The sequence below is a fragment of the Sphaeramia orbicularis genome, chromosome 22 (assembly GCF_902148855.1).
Source record: "Sphaeramia orbicularis chromosome 22, fSphaOr1.1, whole genome shotgun sequence".
Taxonomy (NCBI): domain Eukaryota; kingdom Metazoa; phylum Chordata; class Actinopteri; order Kurtiformes; family Apogonidae; genus Sphaeramia; species Sphaeramia orbicularis.
Window position 1 is genome coordinate 15,310,423 of NC_043978.1, and position 18,606 is coordinate 15,329,028.

Below are 18,606 nucleotides of genomic sequence, written 5' to 3' on the forward strand. Positions count from 1 at the left end.
TATATTCTGTTGTGTCCAAAAATTGGGGTGAAAATGTTCAAAAATTCATAATAAATGCATTAATAGACATTTCGAGGCGTCTTCTTTCTTCTGTACCAAACCAAAAAAAAAAAACCGAACCGTGCCTTTCAAAACCGAAAACATACTGAACCGAAAATTTTGTGTACCGTTACATGCCTAGTACTTATACTGTAAACTCCAAACTTAAAAATTCAAACCAGATGTAGACTAATGTTATGAAGCAAGTATGGAAGCACTTTGGGTCTATTCTCGAAAAGAAATATTTACTGAGATAAAAGACAAACTAGTTTTCAGATAAAACACATTTTCTTTTTTTTTTTTTTGACATTATTTTTTGTACAAAAATCTGCATGTAATACGGTAAAATGGACACAAAAATTATGCACTGCTACTTTTTTGAATATCTCTTTATTCTCTCACAGGTACATTTTGGGAATTGAACTAATTATGTAAGGCACAGTGTTTCACAAAAATGACCGCTGTTCCAAAATCACTCACGATTTATATGCGTTTAAATGGGCAGGTTCTGCATGTAACACGAGTGGACACGATGGGTTACACGCAAAACCTGGAATGAGACTGAGATTCATGTAAAACCCACATGTCTGGATTACAAAAACCACTAGGATCGGCACATTTAACACAGTGTCTTTATTTATAGTCTTTATAAAACCATTTACAGACATGTTTTCATATCTAGGTAGCTTTTACTGTCCCAATTTGGGTCCTATTTTTGGCCCCAATATTTTATTAAAAATTCATTAAGTAGTATAATTTTTTTGCATTTATCTGAGGTCCTTATCAGGTACATCCTGGGGGAAATATGTCTACATTTCTCTTTTATTTTTGTGTCTAAAATGCTGGAAAAGTGCCAGATACTAAAATGAACCCAGTTTCATAGAAGCACAGCTCCCTTATATAAATAAACCTTTATGAACAGTGCAATGCTTTCTGTACATTTGGATCCATTGAACAGACGTATCTGCACTTTATCATCTCCTGTATGTTTTTAAATACAGTACGTTAATTGTTTAAAAGGAAAAACAACAGTAAATCAAAGCGACGCTGAAGCCATACACAAAAAACTGACTGAATGATTGATTGATGGATAGAAAACCTACCAGCCAGACTGACAGCCGGTCTGACTCAGTGTCTGAGAATGAGAGGCAGAGGGTGGAATGGGCGAGCGAGGAGCGAGAGACCTAACACAGCAAGCAAGAGAGAGAGAGAGAGAGTAATGAAACATTCAGAAAACATAAAGTGGAAAATGACGCTGTTAACTCACCTCTGATAACTGGTTCGGTGCCAGACCACACACATGGTTGGAGCAGATATGATGTCTACAAGCACACGCGTACACAAATGTGCAAACACGCTCAAGCAACAAACACACACACACACACACACATCACATACCTGGATGGGTGGGCTCGGTGGCTCCAGGCTACAGGTGTAGTTGTATCTTGTCTCCATGGCAACAGCAACTGAAGGCCTGATATCATATCAGTACGGCAATTACACGGACTAATAATCAACACATACACACACGCTTCACCAAACACAATGAAGGCTTTGTTTCTGGAGCTAAAAAAGAAATTCACTCCAGTATTTTCGATTCACTTTATATTTCGACTCTGCTCAAATATTGCAGTTTTTGATTCTTTTCAGATGATAGAATCCAGAGAAAACCATGCATCTCCAAATGTGCTGATTGTCGATCTTTGTAAACTGAAAGATGAAGTGTTTTCTGCAGGAGTAGAGTTAACAATTCTTAAAGTACGCACTGAAATTACTGGAAAGTGAACTGTCAGAAAGCGGAAAACATCCCTTTGTTGTTTGTTCATTTTTAATTTTCACCAATGAACAGGTCCGTCCAGGTATTATATGGGGGTGCGTTCCGTGCCGTACACTAGTGATGCGCAGATCAGCAGGTTACTCGTGAGTCAAAAGAATGTCACATTATTTGCGGGGCGGGTTGGGTTTGGTCAAATAATTCCACAAAAGCCCCACAGATTGAAACAAAAAAAAACAAAAAAAAACTACTCGCACATCCTGACTCGACCTTAACCCTATAACACCAAACGTATCACATTTTACACATGAATTTTGAAGCCCTCTACATGATCAGTGTGCTATTTTTTGTCTTGAAAAACCTGATGTATACAATTAGATACATGCAATACACAGATAATCCACCAGGGGGAGGAATTCATTCACCAGAGGCCTTTCCAGTGACACTACAAGACTGTCATTAATGAGGAAGGAGGAAGAACTTTGACAATTTTGAAAAAGATTTGCCAATTTGTTAGACATGTTTGTGTTATGTTTTTGTTCGTTCAAAAATAATATTTGAGCATCGAGACCCGATGTATCAAACATGATACAAAATTGAAACTCATACATGGAAATTGATATTTGAAAAACTTTTTTTTTTTTTTTTTGGTTGTTCAGAAGGACCAATGAAGGCTCCGGTTTCAAAGAACTGGAATTTTCTGTCAATGATTTAATGGTTCAGGCTTTATAGGTTTAAATCCATAAACAACAAAGAAAAAGATTTTTTTTTAATGTATTCAAAAAGGAATGAGATGAAGTTCAACTCATATATCCCTGTTTGTGATACTACAAACATATCATGATCTTATAGAATATGATGCATTTTTGTTTTCTTGGGATGCAACTACAAGGACCACAGCCCATATGTTAAGTCTTTAAGGTCAGAAATCAATGAACAGCTCAACAGAAAGCCTTCTTATACATACCATGATACATATATTTAGCAAAACTTTTGAAACCCTTAAAGGTGCAAAACAGTTGTGAGAATTCCCTTGCTTATATATTTGTCTTACACACATGAGGTGTATTTTTATTCAAGATGGATTCATGGCAAACCTAAAGATAAGGTTAAAAATAGGAGGATTTGTGAAGGTATCAGGTTCTGTTCTAGGTTCCAATCCTGTGGTCTGGATACAGGAGATCAGTGTCCCAATACAAGTGGGCGGTACTTTCACTGGAGTAGAACTCAACTAAATAAATCAACCATTTTAAGTAAAGGTACATTTTGAATGTTTAAAAAATTTGTCAAAAATCAAAATATCTCTAAACTGTGAACAACCTTTATAGACGCCGTTGCAAGAAAGCTACATAGAAATTTTAAATGAATCCAACCAGTAGTTTCAGAGAAGAAAATTGTTGAAATCAAGATACTGGTGACCTTGAGTTTGATCCTTTAAGGTCACTCAAGGTCAAAGGTCATGAACCCAAATGAAAGTCCATATATGACTTCCTATCAGTGCTCAATAATAACTATAGTGATATCTGTAACCATTTACATGTTATATAGCATTAAAATACGGACCATTATAAGTAAAGGCTAATTTTTAATATTTCAAAGATTCATCAAAAATTCAAAAATCTAAATTTTTCAAAACTGTGTATGTTTATGCATTTGGCAGACGCTTTTTTCCAAAACGACTCACAGGGGAAAACCAATTAAATCACTCAATCAATCAAATTTTATTTATACAGCGCCAGATCACAAAAAAAGTTATCTCATGACACTTTATATATAGAGTTGGTCAAAACCAGACTCTAAGCCAATTCTACAGAAACCCAACAGAATCCTCCAGGAGCAAACACTTGTGACTGGTGACAGTGGCGAGGAAAAACTTCCCTTTAACAGCAGAAACCTGGAGCAGACCCAGACTCCTGGAGGATGGACGTCTGCCTTGACCAGTTGGGGTTAAAGAGAGAGAGTAGAGAAGAGGAAAAAGAGAGAGCGATAGAGATAGAGACTGGGGGAGAAGAGGGGAGTAGGGGGAGACACATGGAGGCAGTTGAGGATAAGTGAGTGGTGATGATGAGGGCAGGGAAGAGGCAGGACCACCGCAGCAGGTCCAGAGATAATCCTGGAAGAATCTGTGATAATCCTGGCAAAAACCTTATTAGAATATTTAAAATGGAATGTTTGAAAGTGTTAGGATAGGAGGTGCTCTCGGAAGAGCTGGGTCTTCAGGAGCTTCTTGAAGATAGGCAGGGATGACTCTGTTCTTGTAGCACTTGGTAGAGCGTTCCACCAACGTGGAACGACCCATGAAAAGAGCCTGGATTGTCTTGTACAAGGTCTGGGGACCACCAGACTACGTTCCCCAGATGAGCAGAGTGGTCGTGGGGCGACATAAGCTTTTATCAGTGCACCTCGGTAGGTAGGAGCAGACCCACTGAGAATTTTGTAGGCTAGGAATAAAGATTTGAATTTGATGCGGGCAGCTATGGCTGGCCAGTGTAACTCAGTGATTAAGGGGGTGACATGTGAATACATTTTATAGACATTTTATAGACACTGTCCCAGGGAAGATACATATATAATTCTAAATAAATCCAACCTGTAGGTTTGGAGAATATTGTTTAAATCAAGGCATTGTTGACCTTGAGTTTGACCCTTCAAGGTCACTCAAGGTCAAAGGTCATGGACCCAAATGAAAGTCCATATATGACTTCTATCAGTGCTCAGTAATAACTATATTATTATCTGCAACCATTTCCATGTTATAAACCATTAAAATATGGACCATTATAAGTCAAGGCAAATTTTAAATACTTTGGGGGAAAAAACACACATTATTTCACTTAAGCTGGGATGTTGATTAATTGAACTAATTAATTTAATTCAGTGCCACAGTTTTATTTTTAAGTAATGAATACAATGGGGAGGGGGTGGGGGGGTCTAATAAAACTGACTAAAAACTATGGTTAAAGCTAAATATTTATTAAATCTTTGATGTTAAATATACATATTAAAGATGATAAAGAGTGATGGAGAGAACATTTACTGTATTGTAATTGTTCATACATAAGACATGTTTAGTTTAATAAATAATCTTAAGAAAACTGCAGTACATTGCAATAAACAGTGGATTATATAGTGGTAAACTGTACAAATTTAATGTAAATGTACCTTTTGAAGTGATTCTAGAACGAATTTTCAGACTAAGAGGTGAATAGACTGGATATAGTGAGACAGACTACCCTGTTTTCATTGATTATTTGTTACCTTTGTTGCTGGGAGGTATTGTGATCACTTTGCTTTGTGTGTTTGTGTGTTTGCGTGCATGTTTGTGTGTGTGTGTGTGTGTGTGTGTGTGTGGGTGTGTTTGTTTGTTTGTCTGTTAGCAAGATAACTCAAAAAGTTATGGACGGATTTTCATGAAATTTTCCAGAGATGTTGATACTGGCACAAGAAAGAAATAATTAACTTTTGGTGGTGATTGGGGGGGGGCAGATCTGTCTTGGCGGAGGTCTGGGCTCTCCGAGTGCTTTTCTTGTTTGTTTGTTTGTTTGTTTGTTTGTTTGTGTCAAAACACGGTATTCGAAATCTCTCTGACGGGACATTTTCGAGACAATTTGACAGATTAGTGTTGTTAAATGACCCAGATTTTTACTTTTAATTTCATTTTTACTTTAGTTGGATCATAAGGGATTATCCAAAACAAGGAGCTACTTTATATTGAAATAAATGTTAGAATGGCAATCTACTAAAGTTCGTTCTCTGACGGGACATTACTGTGTTTTGAGCTTCTTCTTTTTTTTTTCTTTTTTTAAATTTATTTATTTATTTATTTATTTATTCATTCATTCATTCATTATCTGAACCCACTTTATCCTCACTAGGGTCATGGGGGTCGCTTGGAGCCTATCCCAGCTACTTCCTGGTGAAGGCGGGGTTCACCCTGGACAAGTCTCCAGTTCATCTCAGGGCTGAACATATAGAGACAAACAATCACTCTCACATTCACACCTATGGGCAATTTAGATTAACCTATCAGTGCATGTCTTTGGATGGTGGGAGGAGCCAGAGTACCCGGAGAGAACCAATGCAGACACAAGGAGAACATGCAAACTCCACACAGAAAGGTCCCACCCCCCATCAGCTGGTGTTGGAATGGAACCCAGGACCTTCCTACTGTGTGGCACGAGTGCTAACCGCTATTTATTTATTTATTTATTTATTTATTTATTTATTTATTCTATCTGTCTTATCATGAGCTACAGGACAAATTAATTACTGTTAAGGATCTGTAAAGTTAATCTGAATCTGAATCTGCATAATCGTGAGTCCCAAACTGGGTGGCCCTGCTGTAAATCTAACCCAACAGCGTTAAAATGAGCCCAGCCTTAAACATCTACAGCTGTAAAATACAAAGTACACATTTATGCAGCAGTAAAATTAATAACAGCTTAATTCCATCAAATATGTATTTTACACCATTTGGATGACCTTTGACCTATAATTTGACCTTGACACTACACCTTTTGTGGTGCAAAGCACTCTGAAGACATGACATGTCTCACAAAAAAACATTTAAGGGCCCAGCATGAGCATATTGGTACTTTGTACTTTATCAAAAGTGAAGAAGGTTTGAAAGTTGCCAAAAAAAAAAACCACATTTTCAGGGTTGAAAAAGTAATTTTCAGGGTAGGGGGGGGGTTTTGGATGAAAATTTCCAAAAAAAAAATTACACAGGAGTGCTTAGAACATCTTGTTGCATCAGAAAATCGGGGCTAAAGTTGAATCTGAGAATTTTCCTGAAATAAGCCCCCCCCCCAATAAAAATGCATCACATATAATCATAAAACACTTGACTTTTCATACTTTTATTCCATTTGGATGATAAATCTTGCAGAATGCAGAACTTTTACTGCAGCGGAGCATCTTCGCTGTGTAATATTAGTATTTAGTTACGGATCATGCAGGCTTTTTGCATCATTATTGTGTCCCGTGCACGAGTTAAACAACACACGCTGCACATTTTAACTCCCCTTAAATGTTGCTTTCTGAATTACTCGGATCACAGATGTTCCGTTTCAGAGCAAATGCTTCTGCACATGAATTAAGTCATCATCAACTAGGTGGATACAGATGTCTTTGTCACTTGAACCTATAATTTCTCACCATTATGTTCTTCCTAACTTGTAATTCGAAGTATGTGAGTCATGACTTAATTGAGATGGAGCGGGAAAATCTTACAGACAGTAAAATCCTGCAGACTCATTATTTCTCCACTTTACGGTAATGGGACCGCATGATCAGGTCAAGGAGAGGAAGTTCTCACAGGGCATTTGTGTAACTTTAATGATCATAATAGGCCTGTTTCTGAGACAGGAATCATAATGACACTGAATTGGTATCCAGTTCTAGGTTTTTTGACATGACTGGGCGTTTGCTGTTTGTGCGTTCCTTCAATTTAGTCATAAAATCCTGTCTTTTATGGAGCATTCCTCTGTTTTTTCATGATCATATCCTCCTTTTACTCTTTTTATACAATTCTATTATGTGTGTAATGAAGAGATCTAGTGTTTTCTTTTGTATTTCCTACTGAATAAGGATAAGGGCACACTATAAAAAGTCTTCTGCATTGCCCATAAACGTCATATCTTCTTGTAGTGCTTATTTTTGCCTGCAGAGGGCAGCACAGATCTATGTTAAACATACACAACATCACATATTATCTCTGTCACTTTATATCTGATTCAAAGCTTAACCTCCTGAGACTCAGGAAATTGAAAATTTTAGCTTTTTTTTTTTTTTTTTACATTAAACGATTGTCTTGATTGGAAACTGCAAAATGCAACAGTTTTTTCATATATATATATATATATATATATATATATATATATATATATATAATTTTATTTTTTTTACATTACTTTAATTTATTTATTTACTTTTAAATGGAATGTCCTTTGTAATGGACCACATTTTTTAAATTTTTTAAAGAAGTGTTTGCAGTACAATAGCAACAAAAAAAGAACACAAAACAATAAGGGGGATGTAGCTTTTTTTTTTTTTTTTTTTTTTTTAGCTTTTTATTTTGATTTTTTAACACACTTTTACAGTTCAGTAACAACAACAACAGCACAAAACAACAAGGGGGGATGTTTGGGCAGCATTGTTTTTGTTATTATTTAAAAAAAAAAAAAATTAGCTTTTTATTTTACATTATTTTAATTAATTTATTTACTTTTAAATGGAATGTTCTTTGTGATGGACTGCATTTTTTCAGCTTTTTATTGTAATTTTTTAAAGACACTTTTGCAGTACAGTAACAACAAAAACAGAATACAAAACAATAAGGGGGGATGTTTGGACAGCATTTTAAAAATATATATATTTTTAAAAAAATTTTTTAGGTTTTTTATTAATTTTTTAAGACACTTTTACAGTACCATTACAACAAAAACTGAGCACAAAAAAACAAGGGGGGGGTGTACTTGGATAGGATTTTTTAAGTAAATCTGTCAAACACTTGTCCTCTACAGAGGACAAAAATGCATTACTGGGTCTTAGGAGGTTAAAGCAGATTCTGTTGCTCCGTTGATAAGATTTAAAAAAAAAAAATAAACACACTGTTGAGATTTACTGCTCAGATACTCACACAATATATACTGTAATATATTGTAAATGTGTAGTAAGTTCTTCCAAAGGTCTGATACAGTGTTTTTGTACTTGCAACATTTGTTATCTGTTGTTATATTTATTTAGAATCTCAGTTTTTTAGCTTTTGTTTTGTTTTTATTGTGAGACATCATGGTAATCAAGTTAGTTAAAATAATTTCACTTTGTGGTTTTGTGATTTGTTGGTGTTGGTTGCATTATTAACTTTTTTTTTTTTTGTGCAAAACTTCTGTCACTGCAAAAAAGGCCTGTACAAAAAAAAAGAACAAAAAAAAAAGTTAAACTCATTATTGGGTTAAAATGTCTTATTTCAAGTAAAAATGATCTGCCAGTGCAGTGAGAAAATTGTACTTATCAGGTTTTCTTAAAATAAGAAAATATATCTAAGGATTATAGATACTAAAATTGTTATTTTAAGCAGAATATACTTGTTTCAAGTCTTCATAATAAGATTTTTTTTTTTTTTTTTTTTTTTTTTTTTTACCTGTGGTATATACAGTATATATGTGGCCAGATATGTGGTCTGTACTGATCTCCCAACAATGGAGCTTGTTTTGTTATAAATATTGCTTAAAATTAGTTGTAAATTAAAGTAGGGTAGATCAAGATGAACATTCTTGGAACAAGTCAAATAACACTGGGTTACAAAAAAATGTTTTTTGCAAGTTGTCTAGGTTTTTTCAACTGAATTAGGACCATTTTGCACCGCTAAATCCAAAAATGACATCTGTTTTTCTCAATCAGGTCAGGTTTTTTTTTGCTAATTTGATTTTGAAAAATTTGATCTTCTCACAAAATATAATAATTAATACCAAAATAAGATTGGTAAGCACACTTTATGAAACTTGTGACTTGATTCCTGTTAGGTACAATGGTGTATTCACCGCAGATGTAGCAGAATACATCAGGCTTATTTTGGCAAGATCTTCTAGTCGAAGCCATTTCATTCACCTGTAATATTAAAAAAAACATTAATCATAAATTGGCAAAAGTAAAATCTTCAGAACTCGTTTATTGCAAGAAATATGAAAGAATTTTGTATCATATGATGTGAAAATGCCCATAAATGTAAGCAAAAATGTTAAAAAACCAATATGTAGCATAGTTCAGAAAGTTGACCTGATTGAGCAAAATTAATATGATTTTTGGATTCAGCACACCAAAATTATCCTAAATCAGCTCAAAAAACTTAAACAAAAAATTTGTTGTTGATCAGTGTAATCTTAACAAGATTAAGTTAAAAAAAAAAAAAAAAAAAAAAGATCTTTCAAGGTAAATATTCGAAATTCAAGTCAGATCTTCCTTTTTTGCAGTGCTGTTATTTATATTCTCTTATTTACATTCATTCTTGACATTTGTTGCTGGGTAAATTATTGTAAATTATTGTAATTATTGTATATTACATGTATTTTTTTTTTTTACCCTTATTTATAGTGATGTTTATACAGAATCATTTGTTTTGTCTATTTAATGGTTTTTCACCTCATAGATGGAAAGTGAATGGAAGCTGTCATGATAAAAAGCAAAACAGAAGGGAAAATTCTCTTGTTATTGAGTGGAATCCAGTTAAAACCTCTGCACATGTTCATAAATAACTCCATAATTACCCAGGTTTGAGATTCTTTATTAATATCCTACAACATTTCCTACAAAATACCCAACATGCGACTATAATCCATACGGGAAAACTCAGACTGTGTTCATTTAATTCAACTTAATTCTTAAAATTCCACTTTTTTTTTTCTTCTTTTTTTTTTTCATTCCTTCCTTGGTGGCTTCAGAGGGGAAGATGAGTTTTCCTCTCAGGATGTTTCCGGGGTCTTGGAGTAATGCGTAATCAATCTTTCATCACTTTTCTAATGAAGTCTGGAGGGGCTGGTGGCTGCTGTAGATGCCGAGGAATTCACCAAGATTCAGGAGGCTTTACGACAAATCCTGACGAAAGACACGAAATACTGCTGATAGTGTTCTAAGAAGTACATAACTGTCATATTTAGGATGTGGAAAGTGTTCAGTTAGATTTAGGCAGAAAAACAACTTGGTTAGGCTGAGAAAAAAGGCTGAGAAAAGGAAGGTACACATTGATTTTAGTGCTCTATGAGTCTGCAGCCTCCTCCATCTAAGGATCGTCTCTATTTACTCTTGTTTTGTCGTTAGCTTTTAAGTCTGAACTTGTACATTCGACCCAGTTTCACTTTTGTGTCAGTTCTCAAATCAGTTTTTCTCTCTATTTCTCTCTCTCTATCTACATATATTTTATTACATATATTTTATTACATATATTTATTATTTATATATTATTATCTGCAGCCTCCTCCATCTAAATATCGTCTCTATTTACTGTTTTGTTGTTAACTTCTAAGTCTGAACTTGTACATTCGACCCAGTGTCACTTTTGTGTTAGTTCCCAATCATTTTTTCTCTCTATTTAACCTTCCTTAAGTGATTTCTGAAGATTTATTATAACATTATCCTCTGTATTTCCATTTTTCATTATAAATCATGTCTTTTCCTGGACTTAATTTGCCATATTTAATTTAGACGTTCATGAAAACTCACAGTAAATTCAAAAGTTATTATATAAAAACAGAGAAAAACGAAGAAAAAGTGATTTCTTCAGCAAAAAATATCAATATCTGAACATAAACCAAGCATCTCCATCCACTGTCATTTATTAACCCATACAGACCTAGAGCTACTTTTGTGTCAGTTCCCAGATGATTTTTTTTCTATTTAACCTTTATTAAGTGATTTATCAAGATTTATTTTAACATTATCCACTGTATTTTGCATTTTTCACTGTAAATCATGCATATTCCTGTATTTAATTTCCTATATTTAATTTAGACATTCATGATATATATAAATATAGATCTGTCATGTTTAACGGTTTTCTTCCAGTATATTAGTACTTCATAATCTATATGATGTTTTATTATGTTGGTCATTTGCCCAGGACAACAGATGGAAATTATCCTTTTTGCTAAATCTGGTGGATGCATCTTGTTCTTTGTAACTAATGCCAATACACACTGTCCTGTAACTTCTAAGTCTGAACTTGTACATTCGACCCAGTGTCATTTTTGTGTCAGTTCCCAAGTGAATTTTCTCTCTATTTAACCTTCCTTATGTAATTTATCAAGATTTATTAGAACATTATCCTCTGTATTTTGCATTTTTCACTGTAAATTATGTATTTTACTGGATTTAATTTGCCATATTTAATTTAGAAGTTCATGAAAACTTACAGTAAATTCAAAAGTTATTACATAAAAACAGAAAAATGAAGAAAAAGTGACTTCTTCAGGAAAATATCAATAACTGAACATAAACCAAGCATCTCCATCCACTGTTATTTATTAACCCATAAAGACCCAATGTCACTTTTGTGTCAGTTCCCAGAGGATTTTTTTTTCCTATTTAACCTTTGTTAAATGATTTATCAAGATTTATTATATATTTATTACATATATTTTATTAGATATATTTATTATTTATATATTATTATCTGCAGCCTCCTCCATCTAAGGATCGTCTCTATTTACTCTTGTTTGGTTGATAAGTTGTAAGTCTGAACTTGTACATGCAACCCAGTGTCACTTTTGTGTCAGTTCCCAAATCAATTTTTCTCTCTATTTAACCTTTCTTAAGTGATTTATCAAGATTTATTATAACATTTTCCTCTGTGTTTTGCATTTTTCCCCATATATCATGTATTTTCCTGGATTTAATTTGCCATATTTGATTTAGACATTCATGAAAACTCACAGTAAATTCAAAAGTTATTACAAAAAAAACAGAGAAAAATGAAGAAAAAGTGACTTCTACAGTAAAAATATCAATAACTGAACATAAACCAAGCATCTCCATCCACTGTCATCACTGTCATTTATTAACCAATAAAGACCCAGTGTCACTTTTGTGTCAGTTCCCAGATGAATTTTTTTCTATTTAACCTTTCTTAAGCGATTTATCAAGATTTATTATATATTTATTACATATATTTTATTATATATATTTATTATTTATATATTATTATCTGCAGCCTCCTCCATCTAAGGATCGTCTCTGTTTACTGTTGTTTTGTTGATAAGTTGTAAGTTTGAACTTGTACATTTGACCCAGTGTCATTTTTGTGTCAATTTCCAAATGAATTTTCTCTCTATTTAACCTTCCTTAAGTGATTTATTAATATTTATTATAACATTATCCTCTGTATTTAGCATTTTTCACTGTAAATCATTTATTTTCCTGTATTTAATTTGCCGTATTTAATTTAGATGTTCATGAAAACACAGTAAATTCAAAGTTATTACATAAAAACAGAGAAAAATGAAGAAAAGGTGACTTCTTTAGTAAAAATATCAATAACTGAACATAAACCAAGCATCTCCATCCACTGTCATTTATTAACCCATAAAGACCCAGAGCTACTTTTGTGTCAGTTTTGTGTCAGATTTTTTTTTTTTTTCTATTTAACCTTTCTTAAGTCATTTATCAAGATTTACTATAACATTATCCTCTGTGTTTTGCATTTTTCACTGTAAATCATGCATATTCCTGTATTTAATTTCCTATGTTTAATTTAGACGTTCATGATATATATAAATATATATGTCATGTTTAACAGTTTTCTTCCTGTATATTAGTACTTTCTAATCTATGTGATGTTTTATTATGTTGGTTGTTTGTCCAGGACAACAGACGGAAATTATCTTTTCTGCTAAATCTGGTGGATGCATCTTGTTCTTTGCAACTAATGCCAATACACACTGTCCTGTAACTAAATAAATAAATACAAATACAAAATAAAAACTCACAATAAAGTCAAAAGTTAGATAAAAACTGAGAAAACTGAAGAAAAAGTGACTTCTTTAGTAAAAATATCAATAACTGAACTTAAACCAAGCATCTCCATCCACTGTCATTTATTAACCCATAAAGACCCAGAGCTACTTTTGTGTCAGTTCCCAGATGAATTTTTTTTTTTTTCTCTATCTAACATTTCTTAAGTGATTTATCAAGATTTATTATAACATTATCCACTATGTTTAGCTTTTTTCACTGTAAATCATGTATTTTCCTGGATTTAATTTCTTATATTTCATGAAAACTCACAGTAAATTCAAAAGTTATTACATCTAAACAGAGAAAAATGAAGAAAAAGTGATTTCTTCAGCAAAAATATTAATAACTGAATATTAAACAAGTGTCTCCATCCACTGTCATTGATCCAACTCTAACAACTAGAGGGTTTAATGGACACATTCATCCTTAACCGATAAGAACCCAATGGAACTTTTCTATTAGTTCCCAAATGAATTTTTCTCTCTATTTAACCTTTCCTAAGTGATTTATCACCATTTATTATAATATTATCCACTGTATTTTGCATTTTTTCCCGTAAAAATAATCTATTTTCCTATGTTTATTCGACTGATCGTGTAGATGTTCAAAGGTTATTGTATCAAAGTAGAGAAAAATAAAGAAAAAGTGTCATTATCAGCCAGATATGACACTAATTTAATATATTATTATTATTATTATATAATATTGTGGCATGTTTGCCACAGTGCATTATGGGTAGTGGGTATTTTGTTGTAAATGTGTTATTTTTATGTGCAAGAATTCAGCGGGGTTGTTGTGTTAGTATTAGTTTTGACTTAATATGTGTATGGCAATACTCATTGGCCTTTTTGTTTATTTTTTCTGTATTTTTGTCATTTGTAAAGTTGCACCCTGAGTGAGAGCCAAAGGCAGAGCAATGGCTATACTGTTGTGATAATTATAATGCTAATCTTTCTGCTTGTCAATTAAAAACATAATTTGAGCACACTCTTAACACAGAGCTAAATTTCTGCCGATACTACTTTACGAACAGATTCTGTATTTTGTGTTTTTGTCAGTGAAACTCAGATACTTTCCAACGTTTAATTTGCTAATCATGTAGATCAGGGGTGTCAAACTCATGTTAGTCCAGGTGCCACATATAGCCCAAATGTGACCTGCAGTGGGCCGGATTATTACAATAATAACATAATAATGCATAAATAATATCAATTCCAAAATCTGTATGTCTAATTTCTGTTCTGGAGTGACAAAAGTAAAATTATATTACCAAAATTTTTACATCTACAAACTATCCTTTAAAAAAATGTGGAAAAACATGAAGAATCATGACCAAAGTGAAATTTATTAAGAAAAAAAAAAGTGCAGTTTTAATAATTTATGCTATTTTTTGGCCTCAGCTTCTCATTTTCACATGTACACAAAACATTTCATAACAGACAGAATATTGGTAAAATCACTCTAAATTCTATTAAGATATGTCAGGTTGTTCATATTTGTTCAGGTTTTTCACATTTTTGTAAAAGGCTAGTCTGTAAATGTAAACATTTTTCTATAATTTTACTTTTTTTGCACTAAAACAAAGAGAGAAATTTGTGGGTTTTATTATTTATAGTTTATTAAGATAGTATTTTACTGGTCTGACCCACTTTAGATGGAACTGACCTAAAATTATTTTTTGACACCATTAATTGTTAATATTTTCAGTGTAATTTTTGCATTTCACAAATTCATCCGACGGACCAGATTGGACCCTTTGGTGGGCCGGATTTGGCCCCCGGGCCGCATGTTTGACACCTGTGATGTAGATGTACATAAAAGCTCAGATTAAAACTGATGGTTGTTATAAGAAAAACTAGAGAAAACTGAGAAAAAAATAGGTGACCTTTTTGGCCAAATCTCTCATTAACTGAACATAAACCCAGTGTCTCCATCCACTGTCATTTGATCCAACTCCATGGGTTTTACTGGGGAATCAATGTTGTAGAAGATGACAGTGTTTCCATGGTAACTACAGAGCCTCTAAATGTCCAAATGGGTCATATGTGATGACCATGTAAAGATGACAAACTGTATTTTACACCAATTATTTACATGTATTGATAGAATCAGTGGATCAGCAGGTGTTAAACAGTTCAGATCAGTAGCTGGTCTTGGTTTTGCTGGTGGATGTTTGGGTCTTTATGGGTTAATTTCACTGATGCTAATGAAACACATGCTACTGAACCTGTGCCAACCTTGTGTGTTTTAATTCCAAATCTATTTACTAATGTATTTATTTTATTTTCATCTTTATTTAGGAGCTTAGCATTTTGGCATGTTCTCCGATCTTTATGGTTGGGTAGCACTGGCAAGGATTAGCTCTGAAATCGGATTAAATCCCAGTTAAAGTCAAAGGTCACTGTGACTTAACAAAACACTGTCTTGGCCATGACTCAAGAATTCATACAGTAGTGAAGTCAACTCCTTTCAAAGCTGTAGGAAGTATTTTTACATTTAACCCTTAAAGACCCTAAAAAAAAAAAAAAAAAAAAAAAAAAAACTAAAAGCATCTGCTGCCTTCAATCAGAGTAGTTTTTTTTTTTTCTTCTGCACTGCAACTCACAATTTTAACTGTTTTGACTGATTTAATTAAGACTGTTTTTAGTGTGTGTTTTGACTGTCTCTTAATCTTGTTTTCATTTCTTTCTTTATTTTTGTCCTTTCAGCACTTTCCTTTTGATTTGTTTTACTCTCTATGATTTATTTTTAGTTTTTAGTTTTTTTAGACAATCTTTATACTAGGATACATTTTCAGTATACATATCCTCTCAGTAAAGGTATAAGCATGTGGAGTTTTCCAGTTTTCCAAAAACAAACAAAAACTTAAACTAAAAAAAAAAAAAAAAAGAATGCTTTGATTGATTATTATTAAGACTGTTTTTAGTTTCGTTTTAACTGTCTCTTATTCTTGTTTTCATTTCTTTCTTTATTTTTATCCTTTCTGCACTTTCCTTTTGATTTATGTTTTATTTTCTATATACATATATTTTTTTTTTTTTTTTTTTTTTATGTTTTAATAATCATTTTATCAGGAAACATTTTCAGTATACATATCCTCTAAGTAAAGGTATAAGCATGTCCAGTTTCCAGTTTTCCAAAAACCATCTAAAAACAAACAAAAATTTCAACCAAAAAAAAAAAAAAAAATTGTTTTGATTGATTATAATTAAGACTGCTTTTAGCATTTGTTTTAACTCTTTCTTATTCTTGTTTTCATTTCTTTTTTTTTAATTTTTATCCTTTCTGCACTTTCCTTTTGATTTATGTTTTATTTTCGATCTTTTTTTTTTTTTAAATAATCTTTTTATCAAGACACATTTTCAGTACACATATTCTCTCAGCACAGGTATAAGCATGTCCAGTTTTCCAGTTTTCCAAAAACCATCTAAAAACAAACAAAAATTTCAACAAAAAAAAAAAATTTGTTTTGATTGATTATAATTAAGAGTGTTTTTAGCATTTGTTTTAACTCTTTCTTATTCTTGTTTTCATTTCTTTTTTTTAAATGTTTATCCTTTCTGCACTTTCCTTTTGATTTATGTTTTATTTTCGATCTTTTTTTTTTTTTAAATAATCTTTTTATCAGGACACATTTTCAGTATACATATCCTCTCAGCACAGGTATAAGCATGTCCAGTTTTCCAGTTTTCCAAAAACCAACTATAAACAAACAAAAACTTAAACTAAAAAAACAAAACAAAAAAAAAAACAAAAAAAAACAAAAGGAAAGTAGCCGCCCACATACACACATTGTTCCACATTCACCTAATTATGAGTGTTATAGCTATTCTATTCTGTCATGTTTTCTATAGATGTTTTATGAAAGTAAGTGAGGAAAGGCTTCCATGTAATGTCAAATTTTTCAGTTGATCCTCTGACAGAAAATTTGATTTTTTCCACTTTCAAGAAAGACATTATGTCCGTTATCCAGGTGTGTTCTGCCGGAGGTTTAGGCGACTTCCAAAGAAGAATATATCCACAGGTAATCGAGGAAACAAAAATGCTAACACATTTAGTTTCTGTGTGGTGAACTTAGAATAATTCAGGGGGACTCTAAAGATGGCAATAAGTAGACAAGGTGTTATTTTCTCTGTGATTTTAATCTAATTTTATGTGTTTCTATGCCTTTGTACAGCCCTTTGAATTGCCGTGTGTATGACTGGTGCAATACAAATACTTTTTTTCTACTGAATTAAAATGTTTAATCATGTGTGATCCACTAATCCTATCAATACATGTATATAACTGGTGTAAAATACAGTTATTCATCTTTTCATGGTCATCAGATATGACCCATTTGGACGTTCAGAGGTTCTGTAGTTACCATGGAAACACTGTCATCTTCTACAACATTGATTCACCAGTAAAAGCCATGGAGTTGGATCAATGACAGTGGTTATAGACGCTTTTCTTTATATTCAGTTGGTGTCATGTTTGGCTGATAATGTCACTTTTTCTTCATTTTTCTCTGTTTTGATACAATAATCCTTGAATTTATTCTGAACTTTAATGAACATCTACATGATCAGCGAATTAAATATAGGAAAATACATGCTTTACACTGGAAAATGCAAAAATGCAGAGGGTAATATTATAATAACTGGCAACAAATCACTTAGAAAAGGTTAAATGTAGAGGGAAAAAAAATCATTTGGCAGTTGTCACAACAGTAATTCTAGGTCTTTAAGGTCAAACTTATCCTACATAACAATAAAACATTTGTAATCTGATCAATGACAGTGGATGGAGACAGTTGTTTTTATGTTCTCTTAATGACATATTTGACTGGAAAAAGCTGCTTTTCCTTCAGTTTTCTCTGTTCTGATATTTACTCATTTATGAACATCCACATAATCAGTCAATTGAATGTAGGAAAATACTTGATTTTTAATGACCATTGCAGAGGACAATATGTACAAAATGGTGATAAATCACTAAAGATAAGTTAAATGTAGAGGAAAAAGTCACTTGGAAGTTGTATCAAAACTAATTCTGTGTCTTTAAGAGTTGAAACAGGTACTCTGAACGTGTTAGTTATCAAATGTATCTTTTTATATTTTATATTTATTCTTTTTTTCTTTTGTTCAGAGAAGGTATAGTAAGGTATAGACGTGACATGTCAGCAGCACGTCAGATGACACTTCTGAGGAAGACTGGAGTCACAGTTGAAACTGTCAAACAGGTAACATCTAAAAACTATACCTTGTCTGAACAAAAGAAAAAAAAAAAGAAAAAGAAAAGTA